At 50.1% G+C, this 19,280-nt stretch overlaps 17 non-coding genes across 17 annotated transcripts; 7 read left to right on the forward strand and 10 right to left on the reverse strand.

Annotated features, from left to right (window-relative positions):
- Window positions 1–992: 992 nt before the first annotated feature.
- On the reverse strand, window positions 993–1,064 carry Trnag-ccc (transfer RNA glycine (anticodon CCC)). Its single transcript has one exon. It is a non-coding gene; the product is annotated as a tRNA-Gly (tRNA).
- Window positions 1,065–1,747: 683 nt separating this feature from the next.
- Trnal-uaa (transfer RNA leucine (anticodon UAA)) lies at window positions 1,748–1,831 on the forward strand. Its single transcript has one exon. It is a non-coding gene; the product is annotated as a tRNA-Leu (tRNA).
- Window positions 1,832–2,937: 1,106 nt separating this feature from the next.
- Trnag-ccc (transfer RNA glycine (anticodon CCC)) lies at window positions 2,938–3,009 on the reverse strand. The gene has a single exon. It is a non-coding gene; the product is annotated as a tRNA-Gly (tRNA).
- A 684-nt stretch (window positions 3,010–3,693) lies between these two features.
- On the forward strand, window positions 3,694–3,777 carry Trnal-uaa (transfer RNA leucine (anticodon UAA)). Its single transcript has one exon. It is a non-coding gene; the product is annotated as a tRNA-Leu (tRNA).
- Window positions 3,778–4,883: 1,106 nt separating this feature from the next.
- Window positions 4,884–4,955, reverse strand: Trnag-ccc (transfer RNA glycine (anticodon CCC)). The gene has a single exon. It is a non-coding gene; the product is annotated as a tRNA-Gly (tRNA).
- Window positions 4,956–5,638: 683 nt separating this feature from the next.
- Trnal-uaa (transfer RNA leucine (anticodon UAA)) lies at window positions 5,639–5,722 on the forward strand. The gene has a single exon. It is a non-coding gene; the product is annotated as a tRNA-Leu (tRNA).
- Window positions 5,723–6,828: 1,106 nt separating this feature from the next.
- On the reverse strand, window positions 6,829–6,900 carry Trnag-ccc (transfer RNA glycine (anticodon CCC)). The gene has a single exon. It is a non-coding gene; the product is annotated as a tRNA-Gly (tRNA).
- A 683-nt stretch (window positions 6,901–7,583) lies between these two features.
- Window positions 7,584–7,667, forward strand: Trnal-uaa (transfer RNA leucine (anticodon UAA)). The gene has a single exon. It is a non-coding gene; the product is annotated as a tRNA-Leu (tRNA).
- Window positions 7,668–8,886: 1,219 nt separating this feature from the next.
- On the reverse strand, window positions 8,887–8,958 carry Trnag-ccc (transfer RNA glycine (anticodon CCC)). The gene has a single exon. It is a non-coding gene; the product is annotated as a tRNA-Gly (tRNA).
- Window positions 8,959–9,641: 683 nt separating this feature from the next.
- On the forward strand, window positions 9,642–9,725 carry Trnal-uaa (transfer RNA leucine (anticodon UAA)). Its single transcript has one exon. It is a non-coding gene; the product is annotated as a tRNA-Leu (tRNA).
- Window positions 9,726–10,944: 1,219 nt separating this feature from the next.
- On the reverse strand, window positions 10,945–11,016 carry Trnag-ccc (transfer RNA glycine (anticodon CCC)). Its single transcript has one exon. It is a non-coding gene; the product is annotated as a tRNA-Gly (tRNA).
- Window positions 11,017–12,889: 1,873 nt separating this feature from the next.
- Trnag-ccc (transfer RNA glycine (anticodon CCC)) lies at window positions 12,890–12,961 on the reverse strand. The gene has a single exon. It is a non-coding gene; the product is annotated as a tRNA-Gly (tRNA).
- A 1,986-nt stretch (window positions 12,962–14,947) lies between these two features.
- Trnag-ccc (transfer RNA glycine (anticodon CCC)) lies at window positions 14,948–15,019 on the reverse strand. Its single transcript has one exon. It is a non-coding gene; the product is annotated as a tRNA-Gly (tRNA).
- Window positions 15,020–15,702: 683 nt separating this feature from the next.
- Trnal-uaa (transfer RNA leucine (anticodon UAA)) lies at window positions 15,703–15,786 on the forward strand. The gene has a single exon. It is a non-coding gene; the product is annotated as a tRNA-Leu (tRNA).
- A 1,219-nt stretch (window positions 15,787–17,005) lies between these two features.
- Trnag-ccc (transfer RNA glycine (anticodon CCC)) lies at window positions 17,006–17,077 on the reverse strand. The gene has a single exon. It is a non-coding gene; the product is annotated as a tRNA-Gly (tRNA).
- A 683-nt stretch (window positions 17,078–17,760) lies between these two features.
- Trnal-uaa (transfer RNA leucine (anticodon UAA)) lies at window positions 17,761–17,844 on the forward strand. The gene has a single exon. It is a non-coding gene; the product is annotated as a tRNA-Leu (tRNA).
- Window positions 17,845–19,063: 1,219 nt separating this feature from the next.
- On the reverse strand, window positions 19,064–19,135 carry Trnag-ccc (transfer RNA glycine (anticodon CCC)). The gene has a single exon. It is a non-coding gene; the product is annotated as a tRNA-Gly (tRNA).
- Window positions 19,136–19,280: the final 145 nt, after the last annotated feature.

Raw genomic sequence — 19,280 nt, forward strand, 5'->3', positions numbered from 1 at the left:
CGGCATTTACGATATCTTTGTGTTGTGGTTTTTGGGGTCCAAGCATCAGGCGAGCAAACGTGAACGAAAGCAGATATGTGTGTAAATGAGTGTCAGGGCAGTAATAAAGGTGGATGAGACGGTGGATCGGGTATTGGACTGCAGACGTGCCACATTGCGTAGCTCGAAAGCTGAGTAAGTTAGAGCGTCGTGCTGTGAACACAAAGGCCACGTATTCGACCGCACCAAGTGCCATTTTATTTTTCTCCCCTAAAAGAGAATGCTTCCTCCAGCGAGACACTGCCAGGTAAATAACAAGCGATCTTCACAAGAAGTAAGATGTCTACACGTCGCGCGATACTGTCGCCAACGGCGATACCGCGCGTAGTGCAGCGGTTCTCGTCTGTTCACCGGCGTCAAGAATCGTTGGCCGTGGTTAGTATTTGGATGCGTTCTCGGCTGGGAACTCGACGTGCTGTTGGCGTCTTTCATTTTGCATTTTTCCTTCGGTTTCGTGGTTGCTTAGCGATAATGATGCGGTCCCGCACGCTGACGCCACTCTTGCCTCTCGGTACACTAAGGGGCGAATCTGTGGCCACAATAAAATGAAAGGTTCTGTCGTGTGTTTGTCGTTTTTTGGTCTCTCCCAGTCGTTTCTCGCGCCTGCCCTCTACGTATATGCCCATTTCCAAGCGTCAGCTTTCGCGTCAGCCGAGCAATGAAAGGTTCTGTCTTGTGTTTGTCGTTTTTTGGTCTCTCCCAGTCGTTTCTCGCGCCTGCCCTCTACATATATGCCCATTTCCAAGCGTCAGCTTTCGCGTCAGCCGAGCAAAGTCGAGACAAGTCGACACATGGAGACACACGACGCTGAGAAACGAAACCGCAGACTAGCGCCCTGGCAGCACGGACTGAGACGAGGGGCGAAGGAAAACTATTCGTACCGCGACACTTCACAGTTTCGAAGATCGCGTTTCGGTACGTGGAATACCCGTAGAAGAAAAAAGTACCTTTTGTGCGGTGGCCGGGAATCGAACCCGGATCAACTGCTTGGGAAGCAACCATGCTGATCGTTACACCACCACCGCGTTGTGCTGCGTACCACCCACGCCCTGATATATCGGCTACCCTCCTGCCATCAGAGGCCGAAGGCGATGGCGCTGTAGGCGCTCAACGCCAGAGCGGAGGTGAGCACATCTGAACGCAGTGCGTAGGTGCTGCTAGGGCGATGTAGCGTAACTAGAAGCAGAACTGACAGCCGTTGAAAAACTGCCATTTAATTTACAGCAGGGCGATAAAACAAATATCTAATGTGACGTACTTACTGATGATCCAGAGTCGATTCAGCATATGTGTGCCAATCCAGAAGTAGAAAGCACCTAAGTATCACAATATTAAGTTGGTTAGTTTGATGCTCGCCTGGAGCATATCATTAGCTTCCCCTGAGGGCGAAATGCACAGCGTAGCCGTTGCTAGGGAACGGCCTTTTCTGTCGTTTTTTGTTTTCTCTGCGTCAATGTGAATGTTGATAACTACAGTTCTGCTCGTTCCACTTACGACAGATGGCGACGGAAAACAATGGTGTAAGGCACCATATTTAAGCTGTGGTTCCCGAAAGTGAGGGTGGGGAGCAACCTCACATCTGACAACTCGTTTTAAATACTCTAAAACCAACGTATTTCCTTCACACAAGAAAAAAACACGCTAACTTCGCCGTCAGGCTCTGGAGATATGCCTAGAAACGGCGGTAGTAGACACTTTGCGCCCACACGTCAGATTGGCCGAGCGGTCTAAGGCGCCAGATTTAAGCTCTGGTTCCCGGAGGGGAGCGTGGGTTCGAACCCCACATCTGACAATGCATTTTAAATATTCCAAAACTACCAATTTCGTACATGCGGGAAGAACAGGTTCCACAGATACTACTAGAAACGGCAGTGACTATGGTGCTTGCCTTGCAAGTCTGATTGTCTGGCGGTCAGAAAGAATGGAAAGCTGTTAGGAGACATGGCTTTCAGCCACGAGGCCCGGATTCGATTCCTGGTAGCCGAACATCCTTTTGTTTGCTGAGTCTTATTATTCTCACGGCATTTACGATATCTTTGTGTTGTGGTTTTTGGGGTCCAAGCATCAGGCGAGCAAACGTGAACGAAAGCAGATATGTGTGTAAATGAGTGTCAGGGCAGTAATAAAGGTGGATGAGACGGTGGATCGGGTATTGGACTGCAGACGTGCCACATTGCGTAGCTCGAAAGCTGAGTAAGTTAGAGCGTCGTGCTGTGAACACAAAGGCCACGTATTCGACCGCACCAAGTGCCATTTTATTTTTCTCCCCTAAAAGAGAATGCTTCCTCCAGCGAGACACTGCCAGGTAAATAACAAGCGATCTTCACAAGAAGTAAGATGTCTACACGTCGCGCGATACTGTCGCCAACGGCGATACCGCGCGTAGTGCAGCGGTTCTCGTCTGTTCACCGGCGTCAAGAATCGTTGGCCGTGGTTAGTATTTGGATGCGTTCTCGGCTGGGAACTCGACGTGCTGTTGGCGTCTTTCATTTTGCATTTTTCCTTCGGTTTCGTGGTTGCTTAGCGATAATGATGCGGTCCCGCACGCTGACGCCACTCTTGCCTCTCGGTACACTAAGGGGCGAATCTGTGGCCACAATAAAATGAAAGATTCTGTCGTGTGTTCGTCGTTTTTTGGTCTCTCCCAGTCGTTTCTCGCGCCTGCCCTCTACGTATATGCCCATTTCCAAGCGTCAGCTTTCGCGTCAGCCGAGCAAAGTCGAGACAAGTCGACACATGGAGACACACGACGCTGAGAAACGAAACCGCAGACTAGCGCCCTGACAGCACGGACTGAGACGAGGGGCGAAGGAAAACTATTCGTACCGCGACACTTCACAGTTTCGAAGATCGCGTTTCGGTACGTGGAATACCCGTAGAAGAAAAAAGTACCTTTTGTGCGGTGGCCGGGAATCGAACCCGGATCAACTGCTTGGGAAGCAACCATGCTGATCGTTACACCACCACCGCGTTGTGCTGCGTCCCACCCACGCCCTGATATATCGGCTACCCTCCTGCCATCAGAGGCCGAAGGCGATGGCGCTGTAGGCGCTCAACGCCAGAGCGGAGGTGAGCACATCTGAACGCAGTGCGTAGGTGCTGCTAGGGCGATGTAGCGTAACTAGAAGCAGAACTGACAGCCGTTGAAAAACTGCCATTTAATTTACAGCAGGGCGATAAAACAAATATCTAATGTGACGTACTTACTGATGATCCAGAGTCGATTCAGCATATGTGTGCCAATCCAGAAGTAGAAAGCACCTAAGTATCACAATATTAAGTTGGTTAGTTTGATGCTCGCCTAGAGCATATCATTAGCTTCCCCCGAGGGCGAAATGCACAGCGTAGCCGTTGCTAGGGAACGGCCTTTTCTGTCGTTTTTTTGTTTTCTCTGCGTCAATGTTAATGTTGATAACTACAGTTCTGCTCGTTCCACTTACGACAGATGGCGACGGAAAACAATGGTGTAAGGCACCATATTTAAGCTGTGGTTCCCGAAAGTGAGGGTAGGGTGCAACCTCACATCTGACAACTCGTTTTAAATACTCTAAAACCAACGTATTTCCTTCACACAAGAAAAAAACACGCTAACTTCGCCGTCAGGCTCTGGAGATATGCCTAGAAACGGCGGTAGTAGACACTTTGCGCCCACACGTCAGATTGGCCGAGCGGTCTAAGGCGCCAGATTTAAGCTCTGGTTCCCGGAGGGGAGCGTGGGTTCGAACCCCACATCTGACAATGCATTTTAAATATTCCAAAACTACCAATTTCGTACATGCGGGAAGAACAGGTTCCACAGATACTACTAGAAACGGCAGTGACTATGGTGCTTGCCTTGCAAGTCTGATTGTCTGGCGGTCAGAAAGAATGGAAAGCTGTTAGGAGACATGGCTTTCAGCCACGAGGCCCGGATTCGATTCCTGGTAGCCGAACATCCTTTTGTTTGCTGAGTCTTATTATTCTCACGGCATTTACGATATCTTTGTGTTGTGGTTTTTGGGGTCCAAGCATCAGGCGAGCAAACGTGAACGAAAGCAGATATGTGTGTAAATGAGTGTCAGGGCAGTAATAAAGGTGGATGAGACGGTGGATCGGGTATTGGACTGCAGACGTGCCACATTGCGTAGCTCGAAAGCTGAGTAAGTTAGAGCGTCGTGCTGTGAACACAAAGGCCACGTATTCGACCGCACCAAGTGCCATTTTATTTTTCTCCCCTAAACGAGAATGCTTCCTCCAGCGAGACACTGCCAGGTAAATAACAAGCGATCTTCACAAGAAGTAAGATGTCTACACGTCGCGCGATACTGTCGCCAACGGCGATACCGCGCGTAGTGCAGCGGTTCTCGTCTGTTCACCGGCGTCAAGAATCGTTGGCCGTGGTTAGTATTTGGATGCGTTCTCGGCTGGGAACTCGACGTGCTGTTGGCGTCTTTCATTTTGCATTTTTCCTTCGGTTTCGTGGTTGCTTAGCGATAATGATGCGGTCCCGCACGCTGACGCCACACTTGCCTCTCGGTACACTAAGGGGCGAATCTGTGGCCACAATAAAATGAAAGGTTCTGTCGTGTGTTCGTCGTTTTTTGGTCTCTCCCAGTCGTTTCTCGCGCCTGCCCTCTACGTATATGCCCATTTCCAAGCGTCAGCTTTCGCGTCAGCCGAGCAAAGTCGAGACAAGTCGACACATGGAGACACACGACGCTGAGAAACGAAACCGCAGACTAGCGCCCTGGCAGCACGGACTGAGACGAGGGGCGAAGGAAAACTATTCGTACCGCGACACTTCACAGTTTCGAAGATCGCGTTTCGGTACGTGGAATACCCGTAGAAGAAAAAAGTACCTTTTGTGCGGTGGCCGGGAATCGAACCCGGATCAACTGCTTGGGAAGCAACCATGCTGATCGTTACACCACCACCGCGTTGTGCTGCGTCGCACCCACGCCCTGATATATCGGCTACCCTCCTGCCATCAGAGGCCGAAGGCGATGGCGCTGTAGGCGCTCAACGCCAGAGCGGAGGTGAGCACATCTGAACGCAGTGCGTAGGTGCTGCTAGGGCGATGTAGCGTAACTAGAAGCAGAACTGACAGCCGTTGAAAAACTGCCATTTAATTTACAGCAGGGCGAAAAACAAATATCTAATGTGACGTACTTACTGATGATCCAGAGTCGATTCAGCATATGTGTGCCAATCCAGAAGTAGAAAGCACCTAAGTATCACAATATTAAGTTGGTTAGTTTGATGCTCGCCTAGAGCATATCATTAGCTTCCCCCGAGGGCGAAATGCACAGCGTAGCCGTTGCTAGGGAACGGCCTTTTCTGTCGTTTTTTTGTTTTCTCTGCGTCAATGTTAATGTTGATAACTACAGTTCTGCTCGTTCCACTTACGACAGATGGCGACGGAAAACAATGGTGTAAGGCACCATATTTAAGCTGTGGTTCCCGAAAGTGAGGGTGGGGTGCAACCTCACATCTGACAACTCGTTTTAAATACTCTAAAACCAACGTATTTCCTTCACACAAGAAAAAAACACGCTAACTTCGCCGTCAGGCTCTGGAGATATGCCTAGAAACGGCGGTAGTAGACACTTTGCGCCCACACGTCAGATTGGCCGAGCGGTCTAAGGCGCCAGATTTAAGCTCTGGTTCCCGGAGGGGAGCGTGGGTTCGAACCCCACATCTGACAATGCATTTTAAATATTCCAAAACTACCAATTTCGTACATGCGGGAAGAACAGGTTCCACAGATACTACTAGAAACGGCAGTGACTATGGTGCTTGCCTTGCAAGTCTGATTGTCTGGCGGTCAGAAAGAATGGAAAGCTGTTAGGAGACATGGCTTTCAGCCACGAGGCCCGGATTCGATTCCTGGTAGCCGAACATCCTTTTGTTTGCTGAGTCTTATTATTCTCACGGCATTTACGATATCTTTGTGTTGTGGTTTTTGGGGTCCAAGCATCAGGCGAGCAAACGTGAACGAAAGCAGATATGTGTGTAAATGAGTGTCAGGGCAGTAATAAAGGTGGATGAGACGGTGGATCGGGTATTGGACTGCAGACGTGCCACATTGCGTAGCTCGAAAGCTGAGTAAGTTAGAGCGTCGTGCTGTGAACACAAAGGCCACGTATTCGACCGCACCAAGTGCCATTTTATTTTTCTCCCCTAAAAGAGAATGCTTCCTCCAGCGAGACACTGCCAGGTAAATAACAAGCGATCTTCACAAGAAGTAAGATGTCTACACGTCGCGCGATACTGTCGCCAACGGCGATACCGCGCGTAGTGCAGCGGTTCTCGTCTGTTCACCGGCGTCAAGAATCGTTGGCCGTGGTTAGTATTTGGATGCGTTCTCGGCTGGGAACTCGACGTGCTGTTGGCGTCTTTCATTTTGCATTTTTCCTTCGGTTTCGTGGTTGCTTAGCGATAATGATGCGGTCCCGCACGCTGACGCCACTCTTGCCTCTCGGTACACTAAGGGGCGAATCTGTGGCCACAATAAAATGAAAGGTTCTGTCGTGTGTTTGTCGTTTTTTGGTCTCTCCCAGTCGTTTCTCGCGCCTGCCCTCTACGTATATGCCCATTTCCAAGCGTCAGCTTTCGCGTCAGCCGAGCAAAGTCGAGACAAGTCGACACATGGAGACACACGACGCTGAGAAACGAAACCGCAGACTAGCGCCCTGGCAGCACGGACTGAGACGAGGGGCGAAGGAAAACTATTCGTACCGCGACACTTCACAGTTTCGAAGATCGCGTTTCGGTACGTGGAATACCCGTAGAAGAAAAAAGTACCTTTTGTGCGGTGGCCGGGAATCGAACCCGGATCAACTGCTTGGGAAGCAACCATGCTGATCGTTACACCACCACCGCGTTGTGCTGCGTCCCACCCACGCCCTGATATATCGGCTACCCTCCTGCCATCAGAGGCCGAAGGCGATGGCGCTGTAGGCGCTCAACGCCAGAGCGGAGGTGAGCACATCTGAACGCAGTGCGTAGGTGCTGCTAGGGCGATGTAGCGTAACTAGAAGCAGAACTGACAGCCGTTGAAAAACTGCCATTTAATTTACAGCAGGGCGAAAAACAAATATCTAATGTGACGTACTTACTGATGATCCAGAGTCGATTCAGCATATGTGTGCCAATCCAGAAGTAGAAAGCACCTAAGTATCACAATATTAAGTTGGTTAGTTTGATGCTCGCCTAGAGCATATCATTAGCTTCCCCCGAGGGCGAAATGCACAGCGTAGCCGTTGCTAGGGAACGGCCTTTTCTGTCGTTTTTTTGTTTTCTCTGCGTCAATGTTAATGTTGATAACTACAGTTCTGCTCGTTCCACTTACGACAGATGGCGACGGAAAACAATGGTGTAAGGCACCATATTTAAGCTGTGGTTCCCGAAAGTGAGGGTGGGGTGCAACCTCACATCTGACAACTCGTTTTAAATACTCTAAAACCAACGTATTTCCTTCACACAAGAAAAAAACACGCTAACTTCGCCGTCAGGCTCTGGAGATATGCCTATAAACGGCGGTAGTAGACACTTTGCGCCCACACGTCAGATTGGCCGAGCGGTCTAAGGCGCCAGATTTAAGCTCTGGTTCCCGGAGGGGAGCGTGGGTTCGAACCCCACATCTGACAATGCATTTTAAATATTCCAAAACTACCAATTTCGTACATGCGGGAAGAACAGGTTCCACAGATACTACTAGAAACGGCAGTGACTATGGTGCTTGCCTTGCAAGTCTGATTGTCTGGCGGTCAGAAAGAATGGAAAGCTGTTAGGAGACATGGCTTTCAGCCACGAGGCCCGGATTCGATTCCTGGTAGCCGAACATCCTTTTGTTTGCTGAGTCTTATTATTCTCACGGCATTTACGATATCTTTGTGTTGTGGATTTTGGGGTCCAAGCATCAGGCGAGCAAACGTGAACGAAAGCAGATATGTGTGTAAATGAGTGTCAGGGCAGTAATAAAGGTGGATGAGACGGTGGATCGGGTATTGGACTGCAGACGTGCCACATTGCGTAGCTCGAAAGCTGAGTAAGTTAGAGCGTCGTGCTGTGAACACAAAGGCCACGTATTCGACCGCACCAAGTGCCATTTTATTTTTCTCCCCTAAAAGAGAATGCTTCCTCCAGCGAGACACTGCCAGGTAAATAACAAGCGATCTTCACAAGAAGTAAGATGTCTACACGTCGCGCGATACTGTCGCCAACGGCGATACCGCGCGTAGTGCAGCGGTTCTCGTCTGTTCACCGGCGTCAAGAATCGTTGGCCGTGGTTAGTATTTGGATGCGTTCTCGGCTGGGAACTCGACGTGCTGTTGGCGTCTTTCATTTTGCATTTTTCCTTCGGTTTCGTGGTTGCTTAGCGATAATGATGCGGTCCCGCACGCTGACGCCACTCTTGCCTCTCGGTACACTAAGGGGCGAATCTGTGGCCACAATAAAATGAAAGGTTCTGTCGTGTGTTTGTCGTTTTTTGGTCTCTCCCAGTCGTTTCTCGCGCCTGCCCTCTACGTATATGCCCATTTCCAAGCGTCAGCTTTCGCGTCAGCCGAGCAATGAAAGGTTCTGTCTTGTGTTTGTCGTTTTTTGGTCTCTCCCAGTCGTTTCTCGCGCCTGCCCTCTACATATATGCCCATTTCCAAGCGTCAGCTTTCGCGTCAGCCGAGCAAAGTCGAGACAAGTCGACACATGGAGACACACGACGCTGAGAAACGAAACCGCAGACTAGCGCCCTGGCAGCACGGACTGAGACGAGGGGCGAAGGAAAACTATTCGTACCGCGACACTTCACAGTTTCGAAGATCGCGTTTCGGTACGTGGAATACCCGTAGAAGAAAAAAGTACCTTTTGTGCGGTGGCCGGGAATCGAACCCGGATCAACTGCTTGGGAAGCAACCATGCTGATCGTTACACCACCACCGCGTTGTGCTGCGTCCCACCCACGCCCTGATATATCGGCTACCCTCCTGCCATCAGAGGCCGAAGGCGATGGCGCTGTAGGCGCTCAACGCCAGAGCGGAGGTGAGCACATCTGAACGCAGTGCGTAGGTGCTGCTAGGGCGATGTAGCGTAACTAGAAGCAGAACTGACAGCCGTTGAAAAACTGCCATTTAATTTACAGCAGGGCGAAAAACAAATATCTAATGTGACGTACTTACTGATGATCCAGAGTCGATTCAGCATATGTGTGCCAATCCAGAAGTAGAAAGCACCTAAGTATCACAATATTAAGTTGGTTAGTTTGATGCTCGCCTAGAGCATATCATTAGCTTCCCCCGAGGGCGAAATGCACAGCGTAGCCGTTGCTAGGGAACGGCCTTTTCTGTCGTTTTTTTGTTTTCTCTGCGTCAATGTTAATGTTGATAACTACAGTTCTGCTCGTTCCACTTACGACAGATGGCGACGGAAAACAATGGTGTAAGGCACCATATTTAAGCTGTGGTTCCCGAAAGTGAGGGTGGGGTGCAACCTCACATCTGACAACTCGTTTTAAATACTCTAAAACCAACGTATTTCCTTCACACAAGAAAAAAACACGCTAACTTCGCCGTCAGGCTCTGGAGATATGCCTATAAACGGCGGTAGTAGACACTTTGCGCCCACACGTCAGATTGGCCGAGCGGTCTAAGGCGCCAGATTTAAGCTCTGGTTCCCGGAGGGGAGCGTGGGTTCGAACCCCACATCTGACAATGCATTTTAAATATTCCAAAACTACCAATTTCGTACATGCGGGAAGAACAGGTTCCACAGATACTACTAGAAACGGCAGTGACTATGGTGCTTGCCTTGCAAGTCTGATTGTCTGGCGGTCAGAAAGAATGGAAAGCTGTTAGGAGACATGGCTTTCAGCCACGAGGCCCGGATTCGATTCCTGGTAGCCGAACATCCTTTTGTTTGCTGAGTCTTATTATTCTCACGGCATTTACGATATCTTTGTGTTGTGGATTTTGGGGTCCAAGCATCAGGCGAGCAAACGTGAACGAAAGCAGATATGTGTGTAAATGAGTGTCAGGGCAGTAATAAAGGTGGATGAGACGGTGGATCGGGTATTGGACTGCAGACGTGCCACATTGCGTAGCTCGAAAGCTGAGTAAGTTAGAGCGTCGTGCTGTGAACACAAAGGCCACGTATTCGACCGCACCAAGTGCCATTTTATTTTTCTCCCCTAAAAGAGAATGCTTCCTCCAGCGAGACACTGCCAGGTAAATAACAAGCGATCTTCACAAGAAGTAAGATGTCTACACGTCGCGCGATACTGTCGCCAACGGCGATACCGCGCGTAGTGCAGCGGTTCTCGTCTGTTCACCGGCGTCAAGAATCGTTGGCCGTGGTTAGTATTTGGATGCGTTCTCGGCTGGGAACTCGACGTGCTGTTGGCGTCTTTCATTTTGCATTTTTCCTTCGGTTTCGTGGTTGCTTAGCGATAATGATGCGGTCCCGCACGCTGACGCCACTCTTGCCTCTCGGTACACTAAGGGGCGAATCTGTGGCCACAATAAAATGAAAGGTTCTGTCGTGTGTTTGTCGTTTTTTGGTCTCTCCCAGTCGTTTCTCGCGCCTGCCCTCTACGTATATGCCCATTTCCAAGCGTCAGCTTTCGCGTCAGCCGAGCAATGAAAGGTTCTGTCTTGTGTTTGTCGTTTTTTGGTCTCTCCCAGTCGTTTCTCGCGCCTGCCCTCTACATATATGCCCATTTCCAAGCGTCAGCTTTCGCGTCAGCCGAGCAAAGTCGAGACAAGTCGACACATGGAGACACACGACGCTGAGAAACGAAACCGCAGACTAGCGCCCTGGCAGCACGGACTGAGACGAGGGGCGAAGGAAAACTATTCGTACCGCGACACTTCACAGTTTCGAAGATCGCGTTTCGGTACGTGGAATACCCGTAGAAGAAAAAAGTACCTTTTGTGCGGTGGCCGGGAATCGAACCCGGATCAACTGCTTGGGAAGCAACCATGCTGATCGTTACACCACCACCGCGTTGTGCTGCGTACCACCCACGCCCTGATATATCGGCTACCCTCCTGCCATCAGAGGCCGAAGGCGATGGCGCTGTAGGCGCTCAACGCCAGAGCGGAGGTGAGCACATCTGAACGCAGTGCGTAGGTGCTGCTAGGGCGATGTAGCGTAACTAGAAGCAGAACTGACAGCCGTTGAAAAACTGCCATTTAATTTACAGCAGGGCGATAAAACAAATATCTAATGTGACGTACTTACTGATGATCCAGAGTCGATTCAGCATATGTGTGCCAATCCAGAAGTAGAAAGCACCTAAGTATCACAATATTAAGTTGGTTAGTTTGATGCTCGCCTGGAGCATATCATTAGCTTCCCCTGAGGGCGAAATGCACAGCGTAGCCGTTGCTAGGGAACGGCCTTTTCTGTCGTTTTTTGTTTTCTCTGCGTCAATGTGAATGTTGATAACTACAGTTCTGCTCGTTCCACTTACGACAGATGGCGACGGAAAACAATGGTGTAAGGCACCATATTTAAGCTGTGGTTCCCGAAAGTGAGGGTGGGGTGCAACTTCACATCTGACAACTCGTTTTAAATACTCTAAAACCAACGTATTTCCTTCACACAAGAAAAAAACACGCTAACTTCGCCGTCAGGCTCTGGAGATATGCCTAGAAACGGCGGTAGTAGACACTTTGCGCCCACACGTCAGATTGGCCGAGCGGTCTGAGGCGCCAGATTTAAGCTCTGGTTCCCTGAGGGGAGCGTGTGTTCGAACCCCACATCTGACAATGCATTTTAAATATTCCAAAACTACCAATTTCGTACATGCGGGAAGAACAGGTTCCACAGATACTACTAGAAACGGCAGTGACTATGGTGCTTGCCTTGCAAGTCTGATTGTCTGGCGGTCAGAAAGAATGGAAAGCTGTTAGGAGACATGGCTTTCAGCCACGAGGCCCGGATTCGATTCCTGGTAGCCGAACATCCTTTTGTTTGCTGAGTCTTATTATTCTCACGGCATTTACGATATCTTTGTGTTGTGGTTTTTGGGGTCCAAGCATCAGGCGAGCAAACGTGAACGAAAGCAGATATGTGTGTAAATGAGTGTCAGGGCAGTAATAAAGGTGGATGAGACGGTGGATCGGGTATTGGACTGCAGACGTGCCACATTGCGTAGCTCGAAAGCTGAGTAAGTTAGAGCGTCGTGCTGTGAACACAAAGGCCACGTATTCGACCGCACCAAGTGCCATTTTATTTTTCTCCCCTAAAAGAGAATGCTTCCTCCAGCGAGACACTGCCAGGTAAATAACAAGCGATCTTCACAAGAAGTAAGATGTCTACACATCGCGCGATACTGTCGCCAACGGCGATACCGCGCGTAGTGCAGCGGTTCTCGTCTGTTCACCGGCGTCAAGAATCGTTGGCCGTGGTTAGTATTTGGATGCGTTCTCGGCTGGGAACTCGACGTGCTGTTGGCGTCTTTCATTTTGCATTTTTCCTTCGGTTTCGTGGTTGCTTAGCGATAATGATGCGGTCCCGCACGCTGACGCCACTCTTGCCTCTCGGTACACTAAGGGGCGAATCTGTGGCCACAATAAAATGAAAGGTTCTGTCGTGTGTTTGTCGTTTTTTGGTCTCTCCCAGTCGTTTCTCGCGCCTGCCCTCTACGTATATGCCCATTTCCAAGCGTCAGCTTTCGCGTCAGCCGAGCAAAGTCGAGACAAGTCGACACATGGAGACACACGACGCTGAGAAACGAAACCGCAGACTAGCGCCCTGGCAGCACGGACTGAGACGAGGGGCGAAGGAAAACTATTCGTACCGCGACACTTCACAGTTTCGAAGATCGCGTTTCGGTACGTGGAATACCCGTAGAAGAAAAAAGTACCTTTTGTGCGGTGGCCGGGAATCGAACCCGGATCAACTGCTTGGGAAGCAACCATGCTGATCGTTACACCACCACCGCGTTGTGCTGCGTACCACCCACGCCCTGATATATCGGCTACCCTCCTGCCATCAGAGGCCGAAGGCGATGGCGCTGTAGGCGCTCAACGCCAGAGCGGAGGTGAGCACATCTGAACGCAGTGCGTAGGTGCTGCTAGGGCGATGTAGCGTAACTAGAAGCAGAACTGACAGCCGTTGAAAAACTGCCATTTAATTTACAGCAGGGCGATAAAACAAATATCTAATGTGACGTACTTACTGATGATCCAGAGTCGATTCAGCATATGTGTGCCAATCCAGAAGTAGAAAGCACCTAAGTATCACAATATTAAGTTGGTTAGTTTGATGCTCGCCTGGAGCATATCATTAGCTTCCCCTGAGGGCGAAATGCACAGCGTAGCCGTTGCTAGGGAACGGCCTTTTCTGTCGTTTTTTGTTTTCTCTGCGTCAATGTGAATGTTGATAACTACAGTTCTGCTCGTTCCACTTACGACAGATGGCGACGGAAAACAATGGTGTAAGGCACCATATTTAAGCTGTGGTTCCCGAAAGTGAGGGTGGGGTGCAACTTCACATCTGACAACTCGTTTTAAATACTCTAAAACCAACGTATTTCCTTCACACAAGAAAAAAACACGCTAACTTCGCCGTCAGGCTCTGGAGATATGCCTAGAAACGGCGGTAGTAGACACTTTGCGCCCACACGTCAGATTGGCCGAGCGGTCTGAGGCGCCAGATTTAAGGTCTGGTTCCCTGAGGGGAGCGTGTGTTCGAACCCCACATCTGACAATGCATTTTAAATATTCCAAAACTACCAATTTCGTACATGCGGGAAGAACAGGTTCCACAGATACTACTAGAAACGGCAGTGACTATGGTGCTTGCCTTGCAAGGCTGATTGTCTGGCGGTCAGAAAGAATGGAAAGCTGTTAGGAGACATGGCTTTCAGCCACGAGGCCCGGATTCGATTCCTGGTAGCCGAACATCCTTTTGTTTGCTGAGTCTTATTATTCTCACGGCATTTACGATATCTTTGTGTTGTGGTTTTTGGGGTCCAAGCATCAGGCGAGCAAACGTGAACGAAAGCAGATATGTGTGTAAATGAGTGTCAGGGCAGTAATAAAGGTGGATGAGACGGTGGATCGGGTATTGGACTGCAGACGTGCCACATTGCGTAGCTCGAAAGCTGAGTAAGTTAGAGCGTCGTGCTGTGAACACAAAGGCCACGTATTCGACCGCACCAAGTGCCATTTTATTTTTCTCCCCTAAAAGAGAATGCTTCCTCCAGCGAGACACTGCCAGGTAAATAACAAGCGATCTTCACAAGAAGTAAGATGTCTACACGTCGCGCGATACTGTCGCCAACGGCGATACCGCGCGTAGTGCAGCGGTTCTCGTCTGTTCACCGGCGTCAAGAATCGTTGGCCGTGGTTAGTATTTGGATGCGTTCTCGGCTGGGAACTCGACGTGCTGTTGGCGTCTTTCATTTTGCATTTTTCCTTCGGTTTCGTGGTTGCTTAGCGATAATGATGCGGTCCCGCACGCTGACGCCACTCTTGCCTCTCGGTACACTAAGGGGCGAATCTGTGGCCACAATAAAATGAAAGGTTCTGTCGTGTGTTTGTCGTTTTTTGGTCTCTCCCAGTCGTTTCTCGCGCCTGCCCTCTACGTATATGCCCATTTCCAAGCGTCAGCTTTCGCGTCAGCCGAGCAATGAAAGGTTCTGTCTTGTGTTTGTCGTTTTTTGGTCTCTCCCAGTCGTTTCTCGCGCCTGCCCTCTACATATATGCCCATTTCCAAGCGTCAGCTTTCGCGTCAGCCGAGCAAAGTCGAGACAAGTCGACACATGGAGACACACGACGCTGAGAAACGAAACCGCAGACTAGCGCCCTGGCAGCACGGACTGAGACGAGGGGCGAAGGAAAACTATTCGTACCGCGACACTTCACAGTTTCGAAGATCGCGTTTCGGTACGTGGAATACCCGTAGAAGAAAAAAGTACCTTTTGTGCGGTGGCCGGGAATCGAACCCGGATCAACTGCTTGGGAAGCAACCATGCTGATCGTTACACCACCACCGCGTTGTGCTGCGTACCACCCACGCCCTGATATATCGGCTACCCTCCTGCCATCAGAGGCCGAAGGCGATGGCGCTGTAGGCGCTCAACGCCAGAGCGGAGGTGAGCACATCTGAACGCAGTGCGTAGGTGCTGCTAGGGCGATGTAGCGTAACTAGAAGCAGAACTGACAGCCGTTGAAAAACTGCCATTTAATTTACAGCAGGGCGATAAAACAAATATCTAATGTGACGTACTTACTGATGATCCAGAGTCGATTCAGCATATGTGTGCCAATCCAGAAGTAGAAAGCACCTAAGTATCACAATATTAAGTTGGTTAGTTTGATGCTCGCCTGGAGCATATCATTAGCTTCCCCTGAGGGCGAAATGCACAGCGTAGCCGTTGCTAGGGAACGGCCTTTTCTGTCGTTTTTTGTTTTCTCTGCGTCAATGTGAATGTTGATAACTACAGTTCTGCTCGTTCCACTTACGACAGATGGCGACGGAAAACAATGGTGTAAGGCACCATATTTAAGCTGTGGTTCCCGAAAGTGAGGGTGGGGTGCAACTTCACATCTGACAACTCGTTTTAAATACTCTAAAACCAACGTATTTCCTTCACACAAGAAAAAAACACGCTAACTTCGCCGTCAGGCTCTGGAGATATGCCTAGAAACGGCGGTAGTAGACACTTTGCGCCCACACGTCAGATTGGCCGAGCGGTCTAAGGCGCCAGATTTAAGCTCTGGTTCCCGGAGGGGAGCGTGGGTTCGAACCCCACATCTGACAATGCATTTTAAATATTCCAAAACTACCAATTTCGTACATGCGGGAAGAACAGGTTCCACAGATACTACTAGAAACGGCAGTGACTATGGTGCTTGCCTTGCAAGTCTGATTGTCTGGCGGTCAGAAAGAATGGAAAGCTGTTAGGAGACATGGCTTTCAGCCACGAGGCCCGGATTCGATTCCTGGTAGCCGAACATCCTTTTGTTTGCTGAGTCTTATTATTCTCACGGCATTTACGATATCTTTGTGTTGTGGTTTTTGGGGTCCAAGCATCAGGCGAGCAAACGTGAACGAAAGCAGATATGTGTGTAAATGAGTGTCAGGGCAGTAATAAAGGTGGATGAGACGGTGGATCGGGTATTGGACTGCAGACGTGCCACATTGCGTAGCTCGAAAGCTGAGTAAGTTAGAGCGTCGTGCTGTGAACACAAAGGCCACGTATTCGACCGCACCAAGTGCCATTTTATTTTTCTCCCCTAAAAGAGAATGCTTCCTCCAGCGAGACACTGCCAGGTAAATAACAAGCGATCTTCACAAGAAGTAAGATGTCTACACGTCGCGCGATACTGTCGCCAACGGCGATACCGCGCGTAGTGCAGCGGTTCTCGTCTGTTCACCGGCGTCAAGAATCGTTGGCCGTGGTTAGTATTTGGATGCGTTCTCGGCTGGGAACTCGACGTGCTGTTGGCGTCTTTCATTTTGCATTTTTCCTTCGGTTTCGTGGTTGCTTAGCGATAATGATGCGGTCCCGCACGCTGACGCCACTCTTGCCTCTCGGTACACTAAGGGGCGAATCTGTGGCCACAATAAAATGAAAGGTTCTGTCGTGTGTTTGTCGTTTTTTGGTCTCTCCCAGTCGTTTCTCGCGCCTGCCCTCTACGTATATGCCCATTTCCAAGCGTCAGCTTTCGCGTCAGCCGAGCAATGAAAGGTTCTGTCTTGTGTTTGTCGTTTTTTGGTCTCTCCCAGTCGTTTCTCGCGCCTGCCCTCTACATATATGCCCATTTCCAAGCGTCAGCTTTCGCGTCAGCCGAGCAAAGTCGAGACAAGTCGACACATGGAGACACACGACGCTGAGAAACGAAACCGCAGACTAGCGCCCTGGCAGCACGGACTGAGACGAGGGGCGAAGGAAAACTATTCGTACCGCGACACTTCACAGTTTCGAAGATCGCGTTTCGGTACGTGGAATACCCGTAGAAGAAAAAAGTACCTTTTGTGCGGTGGCCGGGAATCGAACCCGGATCAACTGCTTGGGAAGCAACCATGCTGATCGTTACACCACCACCGCGTTGTGCTGCGTACCACCCACGCCCTGATATATCGGCTACCCTCCTGCCATCAGAGGCCGAAGGCGATGGCGCTGTAGGCGCTCAACGCCAGAGCGGAGGTGAGCACATCTGAACGCAGTGCGTAGGTGCTGCTAGGGCGATGTAGCGTAACTAGAAGCAGAACTGACAGCCGTTGAAAAACTGCCATTTAATTTACAGCAGGGCGATAAAACAAATATCTAATGTGACGTACTTACTGATGATCCAGAGTCGATTCAGCATATGTGTGCCAATCCAGAAGTAGAAAGCACCTAAGTATCACAATATTAAGTTGGTTAGTTTGATGCTCGCCTGGAGCATATCATTAGCTTCCCCTGAGGGCGAAATGCACAGCGTAGCCGTTGCTAGGGAACGGCCTTTTCTGTCGTTTTTTGTTTTCTCTGCGTCAATGTGAATGTTGATAACTACAGTTCTGCTCGTTCCACTTACGACAGATGGCGACGGAAAACAATGGTGTAAGGCACCATATTTAAGCTGTGGTTCCCGAAAGTGAGGGTGGGGTGCAACTTCACATCTGACAACTCGTTTTAAATACTCTAAAACCAACGTATTTCCTTCACACAAGAAAAAAACACGCTAACTTCGCCGTCAGGCTCTGGAGATATGCCTAGAAACGGCGGTAGTAGACACTTTGCGCCCACACGTCAGATTGGCCGAGCGGTCTAAGGCGCCAGATTTAAGCTCTGGTTCCCTGAGGGGAGCGTGGGTTCGAACCCCACATCTGACAATGCATTTTAAATATTCCAAAACTACCAATTTCGTACATGCGGGAAGAACAGGTTCCACAGATACTACTAGAAACGGCAGTGACTATGGTGCTTGCCTTGCAAGTCTGATTGTCTGGCGGTCAGAAAGAATGGAAAGCTGTTAGGAGACATGGCTTTCAGCCACGAGGCCCGGATTCGATTCCTGGTAGCCGAACATCCTTTTGTTTGCTGAGTCTTATTATTCTCACGGCATTTACGATATCTTTGTGTTGTGGTTTTTGGGGTCCAAGCATCAGGCGAGCAAACGTGAACGAAAGCAGATATGTGTGTAAATGAGTGTCAGGGCAGTAATAAAGGTGGATGAGACGGTGGATCGGGTATTGGACTGCAGACGTGCCACATTGCGTAGCTCGAAAGCTGAGTAAGTTAGAGCGTCGTGCTGTGAACACAAAGGCCACGTATTCGACCGCACCAAGTGCCATTTTATTTTTCTCCCCTAAAAGAGAATGCTTCCTCCAGCGAGACACTGCCAGGTAAATAACAAGCGATCTTCACAAGAAGTAAGATGTCTACACGTCGCGCGATACTGTCGCCAACGGCGATACCGCGCGTAGTGCAGCGGTTCTCGTCTGTTCACCGGCGTCAAGAATCGTTGGCCGTGGTTAGTATTTGGATGCGTTCTCGGCTGGGAACTCGACGTGCTGTTGGCGTCTTTCATTTTGCATTTTTCCTTCGGTTTCGTGGTTGCTTAGCGATAATGATGCGGTCCCGCACGCTGACGCCACTCTTGCCTCTCGGTACACTAAGGGGCGAATCTGTGGCCACAATAAAATGAAAGGTTCTGTCGTGTGTTTGTCGTTTTTTGGTCTCTCCCAGTCGTTTCTCGCGCCTGCCCTCTACGTATATGCCCATTTCCAAGCGTCAGCTTTCGCGTCAGCCGAGCAATGAAAGGTTCTGTCTTGTGTTTGTCGTTTTTTGGTCTCTCCCAGTCGTTTCTCGCGCCTGCCCTCTACATATATGCCCATTTCCAAGCGTCAGCTTTCGCGTCAGCCGAGCAAAGTCGAGACAAGTCGACACATGGAGACACACGACGCTGAGAAACGAAACCGCAGACTAGCGCCCTGGCAGCACGGACTGAGACGAGGGGCGAAGGAAAACTATTCGTACCGCGACACTTCACAGTTTCGAAGATCGCGTTTCGGTACGTGGAATACCCGTAGAAGAAAAAAGTACCTTTTGTGCGGTGGCCGGGAATCGAACCCGGATCAACTGCTTGGGAAGCAACCATGCTGATCGTTACACCACCACCGCGTTGTGCTGCGTACCACCCACGCCCTGATATATCGGCTACCCTCCTGCCATCAGAGGCCGAAGGCGATGGCGCTGTAGGCGCTCAACGCCAGAGCGGAGGTGAGCACATCTGAACGCAGTGCGTAGGTGCTGCTAGGGCGATGTA

This window comes from Schistocerca cancellata, unplaced genomic scaffold (genome assembly GCF_023864275.1).
Source record: "Schistocerca cancellata isolate TAMUIC-IGC-003103 unplaced genomic scaffold, iqSchCanc2.1 HiC_scaffold_1083, whole genome shotgun sequence".
NCBI classification, from domain to species: domain Eukaryota; kingdom Metazoa; phylum Arthropoda; class Insecta; order Orthoptera; family Acrididae; genus Schistocerca; species Schistocerca cancellata.